The sequence below is a fragment of the Schistocerca cancellata genome, chromosome 1 (genome assembly GCF_023864275.1).
Source record: "Schistocerca cancellata isolate TAMUIC-IGC-003103 chromosome 1, iqSchCanc2.1, whole genome shotgun sequence".
NCBI classification, from domain to species: domain Eukaryota; kingdom Metazoa; phylum Arthropoda; class Insecta; order Orthoptera; family Acrididae; genus Schistocerca; species Schistocerca cancellata.
Window position 1 is genome coordinate 670,141,037 of NC_064626.1, and position 17,404 is coordinate 670,158,440.

The following is a 17,404-nucleotide window of genomic DNA, read 5'->3' on the forward strand; positions in this document are numbered from 1 at the left end:
GTGCAGTTCCCAAAATGCTCACACTAAGTCTTCAGGCATTCAGAGTCTGACCTCCATCAAACTTACAAAGATTGTGTGTCTTCCCCATTCTACACACAGACATGCTCACTGATACTACATGCACTGTGCATGTGTCTGATTAGCAGTCATTCCTTGCCATGTGGTACTGCTATCGCTTGGACAGGTTTATATTGATAGGAGATCAGTGGTCATAATGTTCTGGCTGATCAGTGTATCTGCACATGAGGTTGACATATTACATACTCATATTACTACTTTTCCTGTGGCATAATGTGTGGTTGAATGAGATTTCAAAATACGTTGGGCAGATGTGGCCATCTCTACCATTCTCTTCTCTCACATTCAACATCCTGTGAATAGGAGTGCTCTGGTCATCATTCCACTGTACAGTACTTTACTCTTTGGCATTAGGCAGCTGCAGTGGAGCAGAGTGACTGACAACATCTAGTGTGTGCATAAGTTTAAAAGCTGTACTTCCATAAGGTCATAACTGCATCCTATCAGAATTATGGGCCAAATTATTTGTGTGGGATCAACTGCTGGGACTGGTATCTTGCAAGTGTTCTTTTTTCTCCTTAAGATATGAGTTCAAGTTGGCAATGTTTCCTTGTTAGATACTCACTGACAAAACCAAGCAAATCAGAATTGGTTCAAACAATATTTTGCTCATTGTGGATGTAGTCTCTCTGTTTACAAAAGTTCATGTGGCATACACATTGAATATGTTGGCAGATAAGCTTCCTCCTGGAACTATAATTTGTTCCGTCATGCTTTAACAACCACCTACTTCTTGTATAGTAGTAATCTTTATGAATGACCAATGGAATGATGATGAATTTGGCTCCATTTCACCCATCTCCATTTTCCCTATATGTTAACAAAACATTTATTGTCTGTCCACATGGTGCCAAATGTCTGGAGCAGTTAACTGATCATATGGATAATATACATCCAAACATCTGATTGACTGTCAAGACAGAATCACAAAAAAAGCCACAATTTTGAGATATTTCGCCTGAACAACAGTTGGATGAGTAGCTCAGCCACTCTGTACACAGCAAGTTGACTGGCAATGAATTATGTCTCATTGCTCAAAGTTTTCACCACCCTTTCCTTTTTAAAATATGTTTATATACAGTGCTACAACAGTTTATGATGAGAACCACCTGGTTACAGAGATTAATCTTCTGAAGTATGTAATCTGAAAGAATGGCTATGGGGACCAAGGTGTAAGATAAGCACTCTCCAAGAAATGAAAACACAAATAATGTTGAATAATCATGTGACAATCTACCTATAGTGCTTCTTCCTTTCTGTGGTGCTACATTTAGCAAAAGAGTTATGGTCCTGGGAATAAGATGCTGAAGACCTATTTTCTGACTATCCCAAAAGGTGAAGGAGAGTCTCTATCTGATTAAACAAAGTCTTGGTCTCAGGGTCCCTGGAATTTATAACATACCTTGTGAGTGCATAAGCAAGTACATTGGTCAGTCTATCTCTAGCATTACTGACCACTCAGCAGAACAAATTGAGTTCTTGAAAAATGAGCAGCTGCTGAAAAATAAAACAAAAACCACAGTGATAGTGTTATTAAAGTAACAACAGCAATTAGAAAGTGCAAGAACTTCATCTAGGACAGGAGCTATGTTCTTGTTAGCAGAACATGGAAGCAAGCTGTCAACACTGAGAAGACACAGAGAAATGTGCTGAATTATTTACATTCCTAAGAGACCACTGGCACCACCAGAGGAGGTACGAACAGAATCTCAGGCAGCACGATGTAATGATGATGTACACTGTCCAGTCACATTGTGTCTACAGGCTACATATAATCACCACAATAGCCATGACAGCCAGTTTTTCCTAATGAAACTGATGGAGAATTTCATTGTAAACTCAAGAGTTTATCCAGATCTCATGTGTCATGTAAACTGAGAATGTTTTATAAAAGGGATGACAGTTTTACCCTGGGCTCTCATGTTTCTCCTGAGCAGAGAAGCTAGTCCTGCCACTTGTAAGGTTACTAGCCTGATGGAGTTTGTCTCCACTCATTGTCTCAGTGGTAATGACCTCCAGCCTGTAGATAAAATAGAACTGCAGATATTGTATTGACTATTGTGAGGTATTCATTCAATAATGTACATGATTAAACAATTTTTGTTTCACTAATTTGTGCATTTATTCACTTCCGGTTGATTCTGATGACGCTGTGGTCAAGTTCGGTAAATCTTTGGTCATGTGACTGAAGATGGCATTGACGCCATAATTATAACATAGTTCTAAAAGTCACTCCAAGTAAAATAATTATGTGCATCCCAAGTCTTTAATTTTCATTCCAGCATACAAACAGTTTTTCTAATGTTTGTTACACAAGCTGACATGAGACACAGACTTTTTCACATATTTTGACGCAGGTGTTATGTGTCTAGATTCCCACTGCAGACTGCCAATTTTGGGACCAATGTGGTCCTATAAAGACTGGTGTAAAAATAAATTGTTATTTTGTAAACTACATAATACTTCAAAAATTGATTAGGTTAGATTTTACTGTTTTGATTGGACTACAGGGACTGATCGGAGTTTGAACTCTAGAAAATATTACTGCTCAGAACTTTAGAAAAGTACAGAGATCCTATTATTCTTCCGCTATGTGAATCCCCTTGTTTACATGTATGAGCACATTGCTGCAAATTGGGGCAAATTACATTAAATTATTGATTAGTAAATTAATTACTCAACATTGTCTATCAAATTGTCCAAAAAAAGTAAAGAAACAAAAGCTTGTAATCAAAGTTTAGATTCTAACAGTGGTTATGACAAAATCTGCAATGAAAAATTATGCCAGCTTATAAATCCAAAGCTAATTATTTTGAAAGATAATTAGTTTCAAGCAAAACACAGTATGTTACTTGAAAATAGGAATACTTAGCTTTATAACTGTATATTTCATTATATGGACTTATGCTGATTAGCTCAAAAAGTTTTATGCATATTGAATTACAGTGTTAAATTTCATTAACTGTACCTTTTAATCAACATCCCCTGTAGCCAAACTAGTGTTACTCCTGGACATAGCCTAGCCAGGAGGACTAAACAATAAATTTTAATGGAGGAAAGTGACATACACTTTCGGGATATCTGTATATATGCCAAATATTTCTTATATCACAGTATTGAAAATATAGCAAAAAATTTGAGAAAGAAAAAAATTAGTTATTAGCAGGTACTGAAGACATAGCATAGCAGATGTAGAACTACCTGGTTATGTCACATACTGATATGTCACTCAAGTGCACAGTAAATTTGTAGGCCAGTGTTTTTTGGAAGTGAAACAGAATCAGTGGATTATACAATACTTGAGATCCTTTCTATAAGTCAGGTATGTTTTTTGGAATATTCCTTCCATTATTTCCACTTGCAACAACTTCCAGTTGTTTGATCAAAGTCAAAGCAGTTTTCAGTATGGACAAATTTCAGCCAACTAATTTTGAGCCTGGGAACAGCATATGTAATAAGGTTTCATTCTATTTAAGATCGATGGATTTATATCCTAAATTTGTACTATACTAGCAATCCATACCAGTATTGCATGGCTGGCACTCAGTATATACAGCCAGATGACATGTGTGGCATAGCAGTAACACTGCACTGAGTTAGGGTTAAAATTCTGAGAACAATGTAAGATAATTGATAACTTGAGCCAGCCTCACAGCAGTGATAGCTCGTGCAGGCCTAGCATTGCCTTATGCCTATGTACTTTGCCCACAGACCCTTTCAAAGCCTACACTATTTCACACTGGCCTACTAGTAGTGGTAGCTCACACTGGCCTGTCACTGCAGTCATGTAGCCTTACGCATTTCCAAGGAGTTCTGCCATTTACCACCAGATGACAATGGCATAGTTCAGGCAATTTGTATGAAATCAAATTATATACACAAACCATCTACGTGAACCAGTCTATCTATTAGACAAAATCATATCCAAACCCCATCAGCAGTTCCTGAGATTAACCCAAACACACAGACAGAAACAATGGTAGTGTACTTTAAGTTACGTATGTAAAGATAGAAGATAGATAAAGTTAGTCATGTACAAACATTGGCAACTAAAATAAAGTGCCTGTGAGAATAGAAAATACAAATACAAATTTGCAACACAATAGTCATGTACACTAGTTTAAAAAAAGGTGAAATAAGCTATGGTCTATGGTATGTGAAATAAAATTATAGAGGACATCAACATTGGCCTCAGTGTTGTGAGGAAGAGAGTCCACAAGTTTCTTCACCTATTCCATACCTAGCTGATGCCACTTACTGATGATTAGGCCCCATAGAAGAACCAAATTGTGAGGTTGTATTTACTACATTTCACCCCTGTTCCAAGTGGTCCCAGACATTTTCTGTGCAGTTAAGAGTGGGTGACTTTGCAGGCCAGTCAAGGTGTGATAGGGTGCCTGAGTGTTTGTCAACCAGGAATGTATGTATGCAGACTTGTTAATGTGGAAGCTGCCATCTGTGAAATATTCTCAGGGTGTCCACAGATACTCATCATGAACATGTAGAAGAAAGAGAAAAACTTGGTCATTGAGAATGTTGAAATAAACATCTTGGTTAGTTTTCATGGTAACCTGAATGTGTGGTCCCAAGTCATGGTACAAATTAGATCCCTTAAAACATCAAAGAACTACTACTGGATTGAACTGTAGATTCCACATTTAGTGACCCTGCCAGACATGCAAATGCAAGAAACAGATGTATCTATATGCATAACATTGCCCACATGTTCTGAGGGTGTCTCCAATGGGGCAACCACTTATTTCACAAGCTGGTCATGTGAAATTTCCTAGTGGACCATTACAAGGCCACCCAGTTTTTTTTATTTTTTATTTTTTTTTATTAACTAACTCAAAATGAACCACAACCATTGCCACTGTTTACTTGGACTGGATTGGATTCATGTTTAGAAAGTGTTTGCTGTACTTTCCGATTATTGAATGACTGAGTGATGGTCTTGCTATCTGCACTCCACAAGTTGATATAACATTTGCATATAGTGTCTCTATTTGATGAATATGTCATTTCCATCAGCACAGATCTCATTTGGAACTGTGCTTAATTTTATAATTTCAGTATAGGTGCACAACAAAGTAATTGTGTTCAGACTTACGTTAATTGTTATTGTTTGGTTTTGTGGATTAATGGACATTTAAGTCTTTTGTTACACTACATTAATTTTGTGTTCAATAAATGTTTGTTGACCATAGAGTGACTGAGAGTTACAATACCACACCCTGCAGGTTAAACATGTCATTTGGTGTTTGGTGCAGTCATTGCCTTCATTCATTTGAAAAGAGGCACAATCACAACTTGTTGGACTATATTTCACTCCTCCAGTGTGCTACTGACCATATTGTAGAATCAGATGTGGTCCTCATCTTCTTTGCATGATATTTCAATACCATAACTCAGCGTCTTCATCAGGTGTATCCTGAGACAGCCTCAGACTTTTTGCAGATGATGGAGTCATCTATAATGAAGTACTGTCTGAGGGAAGCTATACAAATATTCAGTCAGATTTTGATGAGATTTCAAAGTGGTGTACAGTTTAGCAGTTTGCCTCAAACGTTCAGAAATGTAAAATTGTGCACTTCATAAAATTAAATAATATAGTATCATAGACTATAGTATCAATGAGTCACAGTTGGAACTGTTCATTTCATACAATTCCATAGTATAGCACTTTGTAAGGATAAGAAGTGGAATGATCACATAGGCTCAGTTATAGGTAAACCAGGTGGAAGACTTCATTGTAGAGGACTGGGGAAATGCATTCAGTCTACAAAGGAGTTTGCATACAAATCACATGTTTGACCCATCCGAGAATATTTCTCAAGTGTGTGTACCAAACAGAACTAACAGAGGACTCTGAATGTATAGAGAGGACCTTACAAATGGTCACAAGTTTATTTGATCTATGGGAGAGCGTCACAGAGATGTTGAAAGAAGAGAACTGGTGGACTCTTGAAGATAGACATAAACTACCCCAAGAAAGCCTAATGCCAACATTTCAAAAACCAGCTTTAAATGGTGACTCAAGGAATATGCTACAGCCCCTTACTTTTCACTCACATAGAGATCATGAGGACAGGGTTTAGATTAATTACAATGCACATAGAGGCATTCAAACAATGATTCTTCCCATTCTCAATAAAAGAATGGAACAGGAAAAAGCCCTAATAACTAGTACAATGTGACATATACTCTGCCATGAACTTCACTGTGGTTTGAATTCTGTTTGTGCTTACATAGGCTATAAATGAACATACAAAATTACCTCTGATACAGCTACAGTGAATTTAACCAGTTATTTCGTCAGGTATGTTGCAGGATTTAAAATCAAAGTTAAAATTATATTAGCCTTTCTTTTTACAAATTGTCTCATAATCTAGGCAGAGGTACTGAAAATCATCTTTAGCAGTAAGACAAATAACAATGTTCAGTACAAAGGGGTATAACTTTTGGAGTACACAAATGGAATATAGACTAATGATGCTGCTGCTGCTGTGGTCTTCAGTCCTGAGACTGGTTTGATGCAGCTCTCCATGCTACTCTACCCTGTGCAAGCTTCTTCATCTCCCAGTACCTACTGCAACCTACATCCTTCTGAATCTGCTTAGTGTATTCATCTCTTGGTCTCCCTCTACAATTTTTACCCTCCACACTGCCCTCCAATGCTAAATTTGTGATCCCTTGATGCCTTAGAACATGTCCTACCAACCGGTCCCTTCTTCTTGTCAAGTTGTGCCACAAACTCCTCTTCTCCTCAAATCTACTCAGTACCTCCTCATTAGTTATGTGATCTACCCATCTAATCTTCAGTATTCTTCTGTAGCACCACACTTCAAAAGCTTCTATTCTTTTCTTGTCCAAACTATTTATCGTCCATGTTTCACTTCCATACATGGCTACACTCCATGCAAATACTTTCAAAAACGAGTTCCTGACACTTAAATCTATACTCGATGTTAACAAATTTCTCTTCTTCAGAAACTTTTCCTTGCCATTGCTAGTCTACATTTTATATCCTCTCTACTTCGACCATCATCAGTTATTTTGCTCCCCAAATAGCAAAACTCCTTTACTACTTTAAGTGTCTCATTTCCTAATCTAATTCCCTCAGCATCAACCGACTTAATTTGACTACATTCCATTATCCTCATTTTTCTTTTGTTGATGTTCATCTTATATCCTCCTTTCAAGACATTATCCATTCCGTTCAACTGCTCTTCCAAGTTCTTTGCTGTCTCTTACAGAATTACAATGTCATCGGTGAACCTCAAAGTTTTTATTTCTTGTCCATGGATTTTAATACCTACTCTGAATTTATCTTTTGTTTTCTTCACTGCTTGCTCAATATAGAGATCGAATAACTTCGGGGAGAGGTTACAACCCTGTCTCACTCCCTTCCCAACCACCACTTCCCTTTGATGTCCCTCGACTCATATAACTGCCATCTGGTTTCTGTACAAATTGTGAATAGCTTTTCGCTCCCTGTATTTTACCCCTGCCACCTTCAGAATTTGAAAGAGAGTATTCCAGTCAACATTGTCAAAAGCTTTCTCTAAGTCTACAAATGCTAGAAACATAGGTTTGCCTTTCCTTAAATTAGCTTCTAAGATAAGTCATACGATCAGTATTGCCTCACGTGTTCTGATATTTCTATAGAATTCAAACTGATCTTCCCCGAGATCGGCTTCTACTAGTTTTTCCAATCGTCTGTAAAGAATTCGCATTAGTATTTTGCAGCTGTGACTTATTAAACTGATAGTTTGGTAATTTTCACATCTGTCAACACCTGCTATCTTTGGGATTGGAATTATTATATTCTTCTTGAAATCTGAGGGTATTTTGCCTGCCTCATACATCTTGCTCACCAGATGGTAGAGTTTTGTCAGGACTGGCTCTCCCAAGGCTGTCAGTAGTTCTAATGGAATGTTGTCTACTCCCAGGGCCTTGTTTGGACTCAGGTCTTTCATTGTTCTGTCAAACTCTTCATGCAGTATCATATCTCCCATTTCATCTTCATCTACATCCTCTTCCATTTCCATAATATTGTCCTCAAGTACATCGCCCTTGTATAGACCCTCTATATAGTCTTTCTACCTTTCTGCTTTCCCTTCTTTGCTTAGAACTGGGTTTCCATCTGAGCTCTTGATATTCATACAAGTGGTTCTCTTTTCTCCAAAGGTCTCTTTAATTTTCCTGTACGCAGTATCTATCTTACCCCTAGTGAGATAAGCCTCTACATCCTTACATTTGTCCTCTAACCATGCCTGCTTAGCCATTTTGCACTTCCTGTCGATCTCATTTTTTAGATGTTTGTATTCTTTTTTGCCTGCTTCATTTACTGCATTTTTATATTTTCTCCTTTCATCAATTAAATTCAATATTTCTTCTGTTAGCCAAGGATTTCTAAGAGCCCTTGTCTTTTTACCTACTTGATCCTCTGCTGCCTTCACTACTTCATTCCTCAAAGCTACCCATTCTTCTCCTACTGTATTTCTTTCCCCCATTCTTGTCAATTGTTCCCTTATGCTCTCCCTGAAACTCTCTACAACCTCTGGTTTATTCAGTTTATCCCGGTCCCATCTCCTTAAATTACCACCTTTTTGTACTTTCTTCAGTTTTAATCTAGAGTTCATAACCAATAGATTGTGGTCAGCGTCTGCCCCTGGAAATGTCTTACAATTTAAAACCTGGTTCCTAAATCTCTGTCTTACCATTATATAATCTATCTGAAACCTGTCAGTATCTCCAGGCTTCTTCCTTGTATACAACCTTCTTTTATTATTCTTGAACCAAGTGTTAGCTATGATTAAGTTGTGCTCTGTGCAAAATTCTACCAGGCGGCTTCCTCCAGCACTACTACATAACATATTCGAGTCCATGCCATGTCATGTTGCGGCACTTCTTTGTGCTCCTGGGGGTCATATATGATATTAGGCAGGTGTACCAGTTGCTTTGGCTCTTCAGTGTATAGCATATAAAACATAAATGAGGGGTCTAATATCATTAAAAATTTTAAAAGAAACTTTAGAATGTCCTAAAAAACATCTTCTCTTCCTATTATTTGGCAATTGTAGAGGGAGTTTCTAATGAGCAATTCATAATAATCATTACAACATTTTTAAAGACATGTTATAGCCTTACTTTTGGATGGTGTAAAAGGCTCTACTAAACATCCACTGCTGTCACCCTCAGCGCACTGGCGGTGGCAAATTGGTCACAGCAGAGGAAACTTCACCATGGTGTGGTGTTAGGTCTGGAACAGTAGAATCTTACTCTGTGATCACTAAATAAGAGGGACAGAAATTATTTTTGGAATGTTCAGAAGTTTCTCTTAAAGTTCAGTTCAATTCAATTTATTGCTCATAACACGTAATTTTAGATGCTTGTGCATTTTCAACTAAGTATAAAGTTTTTACAATTACAGTTTTTTTTTTTTTTGTTTACGTTATTTCTTACTACATTTTAACTCATGATAAATTCAAGTTATACAGGCATTTTTGGATAAGCCACTGCTTGACTCGCTGTTTAAAAGCATCCCCCGTCAATATCTTAACTTCATTTCGTAACAAATTTTTAAAAATAGCTCCTTTGGCATAGGGGATTTTTGCTGTTAAACTTAATCTTCTGTTAACCATATGAAAATCTTTTCTATGTCTTGTTTCATAGTTGTGAATATCCATGTTTCTTTCATGATCTTAGTGTCTTCTTCCATTGCCATTAAAGTTCCTAATATATACATGACATAAACTGTGAGAATATTGTGTCTAAGTTTTTAATTGTATTAAACTCCTCATTTATGTTTTATGTGTTATGCTTAGAAACATCTTTGTGTGAATTATTTCAGTCTATAGAGAGTACTTCTGAGTAGTACTAACTCTGTAAGAAACATTTTTTATGAATGATGTAAATCGATTTTCTACAGACAGCAGACTGCAGATGTTGCTCCAATCAGGTTTCTTTAAAAAAATTATAAAGCACTCCAGGCTGGTCGATATTTAATTGTGACAGAGAATTTTCAGTGCTGCATTTGACAAATTGCTCTTTAACACTGAAAAATGGTTTGTTGCACTACTATTGTAACTAACTTCTAAATAATTTTGAACCTTTCTTAACGTAAATCTTAAACCATATGTGCTTGGAACCAACTGCAATTTAATTTTTTGTAATAGATCTGAATATGGGCAGCTGGCCTGAAACTGTTCATTTGGAAATAAAAGAATCTGATCCGGAGACTGAATTTGAACAGTTTTATATAAGTAATGATAGTGCAAACTCCCAGATGATGCTTCTGTCTAGGTTTTATATGCCTCTATTTGTTGTTCAGAACTGAGTATCATTTGGCGTTTTTTTCTTTGGGAAGAGTCCATTTCAAGAGAACCATTTAATAATTCTTTGAAAAACTTCATTAACAGTCTCTTTTGTCGCTTTATCTCTGATGGGATTTGTTATAACACTGGTACCATGTGTAAAAAGCATCAATTCTGCTTGTTAAATGTTAAATGGAAGGTCATTCACAATTATAAGGAATAGGAGTGGACCCAAAATTGAAGCCTTTGTGATTTCTCTCCAGTCACTAAAATTTTCTACACCTTCAACATTGTTTGAATTATTCAGCATAACTTTTTGCGTACTGTTTGTTAAGTATGATTCAAACCAATTGTGTGTAAAGTCATGACTTCCTTAAAACTTACGTTTTTGCAAGAGAGCTATGTGATCTACATAATCAAATGCCTTGAGAAAATCACTAAAAAACTGACAATATTTTGTGATTTAAGACACATAATATTTGGTGAGTGAATATATAAATAGGACTCTCAGTCAAGCAGCTCTTCTGGAATCCAAACCATGATATACTAAGTAAATTGATTCTACTTTAATGTGAGACTGCTCTTGAGCAGGCTCTATATTACTTTTTCGAATATTTTGGAAAAAGATGTTAATAAGGATAATTATTGAAGTCTTTCTTTTCATCTTTCATGTAAAGAGGTTTAAAAATTGCATATTTTAATCTGTCTAGAAAAAAATCCCTGTGTCAGTGATGTACTGCATATGTCACTAAGGACATTACTTATTAAGTTAGAATAATTTTTCAGAATTCTGTTTAAAATTCCATCAACAACATATGAGGTTTTGTTTCTTAGAAATTTTATAATTCTCTGAATTTCAGTACATTATGTTGCTGTTACTTCTAGTTGCTTTAAGTTTTGTGGTATGACATTTGTAATATATTCTTTTACTACTTCAACTGAATCATTTATCAGTATTTTTGCTGTTGCAGTTAGAAAATAATTGTTAAAGTCCTTGGAACTTGTGAATTATCAGTCACAACATTGTCATTTAGTTTAGTTGCTATGGCATCTTCTACACTGACTGGCTGTCTTGTCTCCCATTTGATAATAGTTTTAATCTTATTATCTGCATTATTTATTGACCAATGACAGGAAAGCTGAAGGGTGGAAGGAATTCAAAGAATGGCTCTATAAGGGAAATAAACTCAAAGATAATAATAAAGAAAGGGAAGAGGAAAGAGATGAAGATTGGATGTTATATATGATACTACAAGAAGAATCTGACAGAGTTCTGAAATAGATAAGTGGAAACAAGGCCCCTGGAGTAGGTGACATTCCCTCTTAATTATTGAGATCCTTGGGCGATAAAGCCATGGCTAAACTTCAAGAACAATGTTATATTCCATTTCCAAAGAAGGCACACTCTGACATGTGCAAGTGTTACTGAACTCCAGATTTACAGAAGAGTGAAAATTTGGTAGAAACTGACCTAAAAGGAGATCAGTTTGAGTCCTGGAGAAATATAGGAACACATGAGACCATATTGATTCTACAATTTATCTTAGAAGGTTGTAGTGACTCAAGAATTTTGGTGTAAATTCTAGAGACACTCGGACTTCCACCATCTTGAACACCCAATATGTTAAAAGAAAGTAAGAGAGTGGAAATGTATCTAGTGCACCACCAGTTTCTATGTGCAAGTTGGAAGTTTGTAATGAGAAGATGAAAAGCGGGGCAGTCGAACGACGCCAACAAGTGTTTGCCGCAAGAGCCACAGACGCTGTGTGAGAGAACATGGAGAAATTAAATGCTATTCTTTACTGTGTTAGTGAATGTGATTGTTGGGGGAAAAAAAAAAAAAAAAAAAAAACGATCTTTTGACTATAGACTTTTAACTTACTTCATGTCTTAGCTCTGAATAAAGCTAGATGCATGGGATATATAAATTATTTGGTTGTTAAAACCAGGCAATTGTGACTACATTTATTTGTATCAAATGGGTTAAAAGCTTAAAATATGAGTGAAATACGAGAAGACAGAAAAATTTACATGTGAAATGTGAGAATGTTATTCTGCCTTATCCAATAAATTGTTAATTGGTGAAAACATAAAGTTTATATATTTACTCCACACGTTCTATCATCAGAAACCATTAGAATGTGGCGACTGATGTGATCAGGACTCAAAGAAAGAGGAATTTTCAAACAAAATCAAGATAAAAAGATACTGTGAGTTGCTATAGGAACCAATAGTAACAAGGCAGGGAAATTGTTTCGCTGGGTTGGATTCTGCATAAATGGTAAAAAGGGATGAAAATTAATAAGTTATGATGAGATATATTCGATGACGAAGATCCAGTGCGGAGAGTAAGCAGCCCTCCCACACATCACGGGGGCATGGACCCCGTAACCAGCAACCAACGCCAACAGTGCCAGCTGCTGCTCACCAGTGCTGACTACAAATCCATTCACTGACACTGATGCTAAAACCAACCTTCGATGCTGCCAGCGCCCATGCTGTTCGCCAGCACTGATTACACACCTGTTCACCAATGCAGTAAAAACTCTACGCTGGGTGATCGAAAGACAATTAATTGAATGTGAAGTTAAGGACACTGATCAATAATAGACTGTTAGTATAGATATTATACTCAGAGGTGAAACTCTTTATGATAACATGATCTAAAAGTAAGAAAAATATGGATAATACTCAAAAAAGCTGGGGAAAAATTAGAACCAGCCATGGCCATAACAGTAACAAAAGAAATGCCAGACTGGGCTGAAGTAGCACTAAGCCTTAAATTAGACTCATTGAATACTCAATGCTAGATTAGATGACCAAAGTGCAGCTGAAAATGCTCAAATTGCAACTTTCGGTGAAAAATCAGATGCACAGAGTGCAAATTCAGCTACTTTAAGACAAGAACTAACTCTTGATTTAGATTCAGTAAATACTCAGTTAAATGATAGCTTAGGTGAACAAAAGGTGGATTCAGCTGTGATAAGAAAGGAGCTAAGTGTTACTTTAAGTGAAAAACTAGAAGCACAGGGTGAGGTTTTAAATGCGAAGTTCAATGCCTTAAATGATAAAGTGGAGAGTTTGCAATTAGATTTAAAGAATGAATTAAGTAATTCCCTGACTATCCATGTAAACCAACTGTTCACTGACTTTAGTCAGACCCATAGTAACCAGTTTCAGAACTTAGCTAAAGAACTAGAATTTGATATTGAAGATAAATGTAGTAAGATAGAATCTGAATTTTGTGAGAAATTAGGATCATTTCAAAGTATATGTTATGCCACATTTGATGCAGTAACGCAGAGACTACACACTTTAAGGGAAAGTGTCAAGAAGCAGGACAAGGTAATTCCTATAGTCCAATTGCAAATTGCAGGTGTTAACATTCGAGTTGATAACAGGGAAAGGAATTTTAAAGAGAAACTAGCAACATCAGACACAATAAATATAAGTAATTTGGAGGAACAGGTAGAGGAAATAATCGATCAAAAAGTTGCCACAAGGATAATCTCCAGAAACATTCCATCTGTTGCTTTTTCCAAACTTAATGATAATAGCAATGTTATAGATGACTTCTGTGAAGAATTAAAACTTGTCCATGACAAAGTAGAAAATAGAATAACTTTACTTAATGTTGCATTTCCTAGTAAAGTGGTAATTGTTTTGTTGTAGGGAGGCTTTCACACAAAATTTAACGAGAAGTATTGGTTATAAGTAATCGAGTGAGGTTAATGTCAGATCCTTTGGATCTGGCTGGAGTCACATCTGTCTCCGAGGGACATTAACATTCTGTGTTAATGGGCGGAGTGACGACCATCGGATCCCTAGTTGTTTTTGGTGTTTCTTCTGCAATAACATTTTCCTACACCGAATTCCCCCAGCTTCTTACACTATCCCTCTACTTCTTACACTATCACTCTACTTCTTATACTATCCTCTCTTCCACTATTTGGAAGAAGTCATCCTCGATTGTTAGAGGATCATGCCCTATAAGTATTTAAGTCGCCTTCACGCTTTGCTCTAGTCAGCAGTGGTTTCGATTGTAATGTCGACAGTAGCTGACGCAGTCTCTGGAGGAGTGTGTCCGCTAAGTATTTGGAAGTAGTTGTCCTCGGTTGTTAGAGGATTGTGCCTGTTAAGTCACCTTCACTCTCCACTCTAGTCAGTGGTGGTCTCAATTGTAATCCCGACAGCAGCTGATGCTCTCCACATATAGTTAGGTCTTATTTTTGCCTAGCTAGCCAGTCTCTCCCACCATACATGTATAGTTAGGTCTTATTTTTGCCTAGCCAGACAGTTTTCCTTAAGTTACCCTTTGAAAGTAATTTGTTATCCAGTTGGTCTACGCAAACCTGGGTGCAATTAATAACTGCAAAGAATATTAGATTAATTGAAAATATGATTTTGTATGAATCATTACATGATTGTGATAATATGATACATAATTTTGTATTTAATCCAGATTTTTTTTTTTTTTTTTTTTTTTTACCTTTTATGAGATGTGATGAATAGGTGAGGGTTTATATTAGTTTTTGGAGGGGTGGGTAGTGTAAGTACAAACATGGCTATCACAGAACACACACCATACCTCCCAAACATCCCTTGCAAACAAGTGTGACTAATTCTTCACCATTTGGCATTCCATAGGTGCTGAGATTTTTCTTCTGGGACAAAATTCCGATGCTCTTGGAGTATCCTCTAATGTCTTTTTTCTTTAATGGCGTAAGTAAGATCTTTTAATGTTTTACATATATGAACATATGGACTTCCTGTGTCATAGCACCTGCCAAAGCGTGGTGGTGCCTATTTTCTGGCGTTCTCTGACGTCTACTGAAATGAACCTATTTCTAACAGGTCACAGGAAAATATTGTGAATGGTGGTTTGAAAAGCGTTACTTTCAAAGTAAATTTCCTTTTACACAAGTTGAACTATATGTGAGAATGTACGATGAATTTCTTAAACCACAGAGCATTTGATGACGAGCCATTTAGAAGTATTTCTAGCCCAGAAGATCAGACATTCACGTCGTTATTATGAGAAAATTGATGTAATGCCACGGGGAGCTCTCTCTTCTCTGCAGTAGCTAATTTATTTGTGGAAAACTCTGAGCACAAGCCACTGGACTTCCCTAAACATTTTATGTGATATATCTTAAAGTGTAACACATGCAAAAAATATCAACATTATATGTGAAAGCTTTTCTTTTCTTGTAACAACACTATGTGTGTTAACTTCTATTAGCTGACTACATCACATGTTATATGGTCTGAATATCCGCTGCCATTGGCTGGCAGGATCACATGACATGAGCTAAGACTGGCTTACAACAGCGCATCGCAATCTTGATTACAATGGTTCGGAAAGTAACATGCAGTGTTTGGTGGAATTTGAATTTATACTTTTGTAATACGAAAATATGCAGCGTACATGTTGCTGCACATCGAAAATCTTCCCAAAAGGAGTTTTTTTCCCTGAGTTTCGTTTTCTAAAGTGCCGGTAAATTCTATGCTCATGTATAAAAACATAACCATTCAATGGATTGATTAGTTTTACAGTTCTGAGGGGAAATATACGGTCACTTAATAACATGGAAAAAGTATGTTTTCATCCGGGAGAAAGTGTATTTTTAACCAGGAAATCTGGGGAAAATCCTGGATTTTTTTTTTCTTTGTCCACATATACACCCTGCACTCAAGTTTCGGCGAGTTAGGGATCCTGGGGAAGGGTTTCCTGTCTTTGGGGCTATCTTCTTTTTATTCTTTGATCAAGATTCTATATTGCATATGTACATAAAAAAACTATAATTCTACATCAGGGATACATAAGAAGGAAGTGTGAGTAATTAAGGAGAGCATAAACCAAGGAGGAACTAATAAGCATAAGCCAGGGAGGAACTAATTGTGATAATTATCCAGGAATGTCAGTTGAACATTTGTTCTAATGATGTGTAAGATAGTGGGACAAGTATAGCATAAGTAAATGTATGATATATTGAATAGTGTATATAAATGTGGTGTCTACTGCAAGCTTAGAAGTGGAAGAGTAGTGGAGGACTCTAGGGAATTAAGTGAAGCATTAGGAAGTGAGTGTTAAGTGTGAAATACATTTTATTTTCCAGACGATATTTAATTATAGAGTATATAAAGATGTATACTTGGGAAATGAACCATGAGTCCTGCTCAGGACGGATAAAGGGGCCAGAGGGGAGGGGGGTGGGGGGGTGCACCCAGCATTATTTATTGGATATAAAGGGCAGATAGGCAGACCTGAGAAAGGCTGACCTATACTGTGCGAACAGGGGAACCAAGAAGGGGATTGACCTGTACCAAAGGAAAATAGGAATTGAGAGGGGTGTACCTACCGAAACAGAAGGAGGAAGTGCTCTCATAGGGTCAACCCATATGTAAAGTATACGTACCGTTCCTAAAGGGAAAAGGACAGCATCGTGGCAGAAGTCACACATTTTGTAGGAATTATTCTGGTAAATTTGAATTCTATATTCCAATGGCATTATTATGTTTTATGTTTACGAGTGTCAGAACATTTTCATTTACATAGAGTTCCTCCAGACTACAAGCTACTGTAGGTAATGAAAACACATAGTTATTATCAAAATGAAAAAAGAAGAGCAAGATATTAAGTACACAATTACTAAAAGAAATAGAATGTATACTGATTAGAATATAAATTAGCGTTATGTGAGATATTAAAGTACATAATGAATATGTATAAAATATCGTGTGTTCAAGCTAAGGGGATAGGATAGGACTGAGATCCAAAGAAGAGCAGCACAATTCATTATAGGTTCATTTAATAAAAGCAACAGCATCACAGAGATGCTCAGCCAACGCCAGTGGCAGATGCTGCAAGAGATTCGTTCTATATCACAGTATGGTTGAATGTTAAAAGTTCTGGGAGCATATGTCCTTAGAGGTGTCAACCAATGTATTGCTTTCTTCTATGTATATCTCACAAAAAGACATCAAGATAAAATTGAAGAGATTCA

General features: G+C 36.6%; 1 protein-coding gene across 1 annotated transcript in view; it reads left to right on the forward strand.

Moving 5' to 3' along the window:
- The window catches only part of LOC126183845 (ionotropic receptor 25a), a 442,093-nt gene that overhangs the window by 407,989 nt on the left and 16,700 nt on the right, over positions 1 to 17,404 (forward strand). The gene's annotated exons all lie outside the window — the stretch shown is intronic.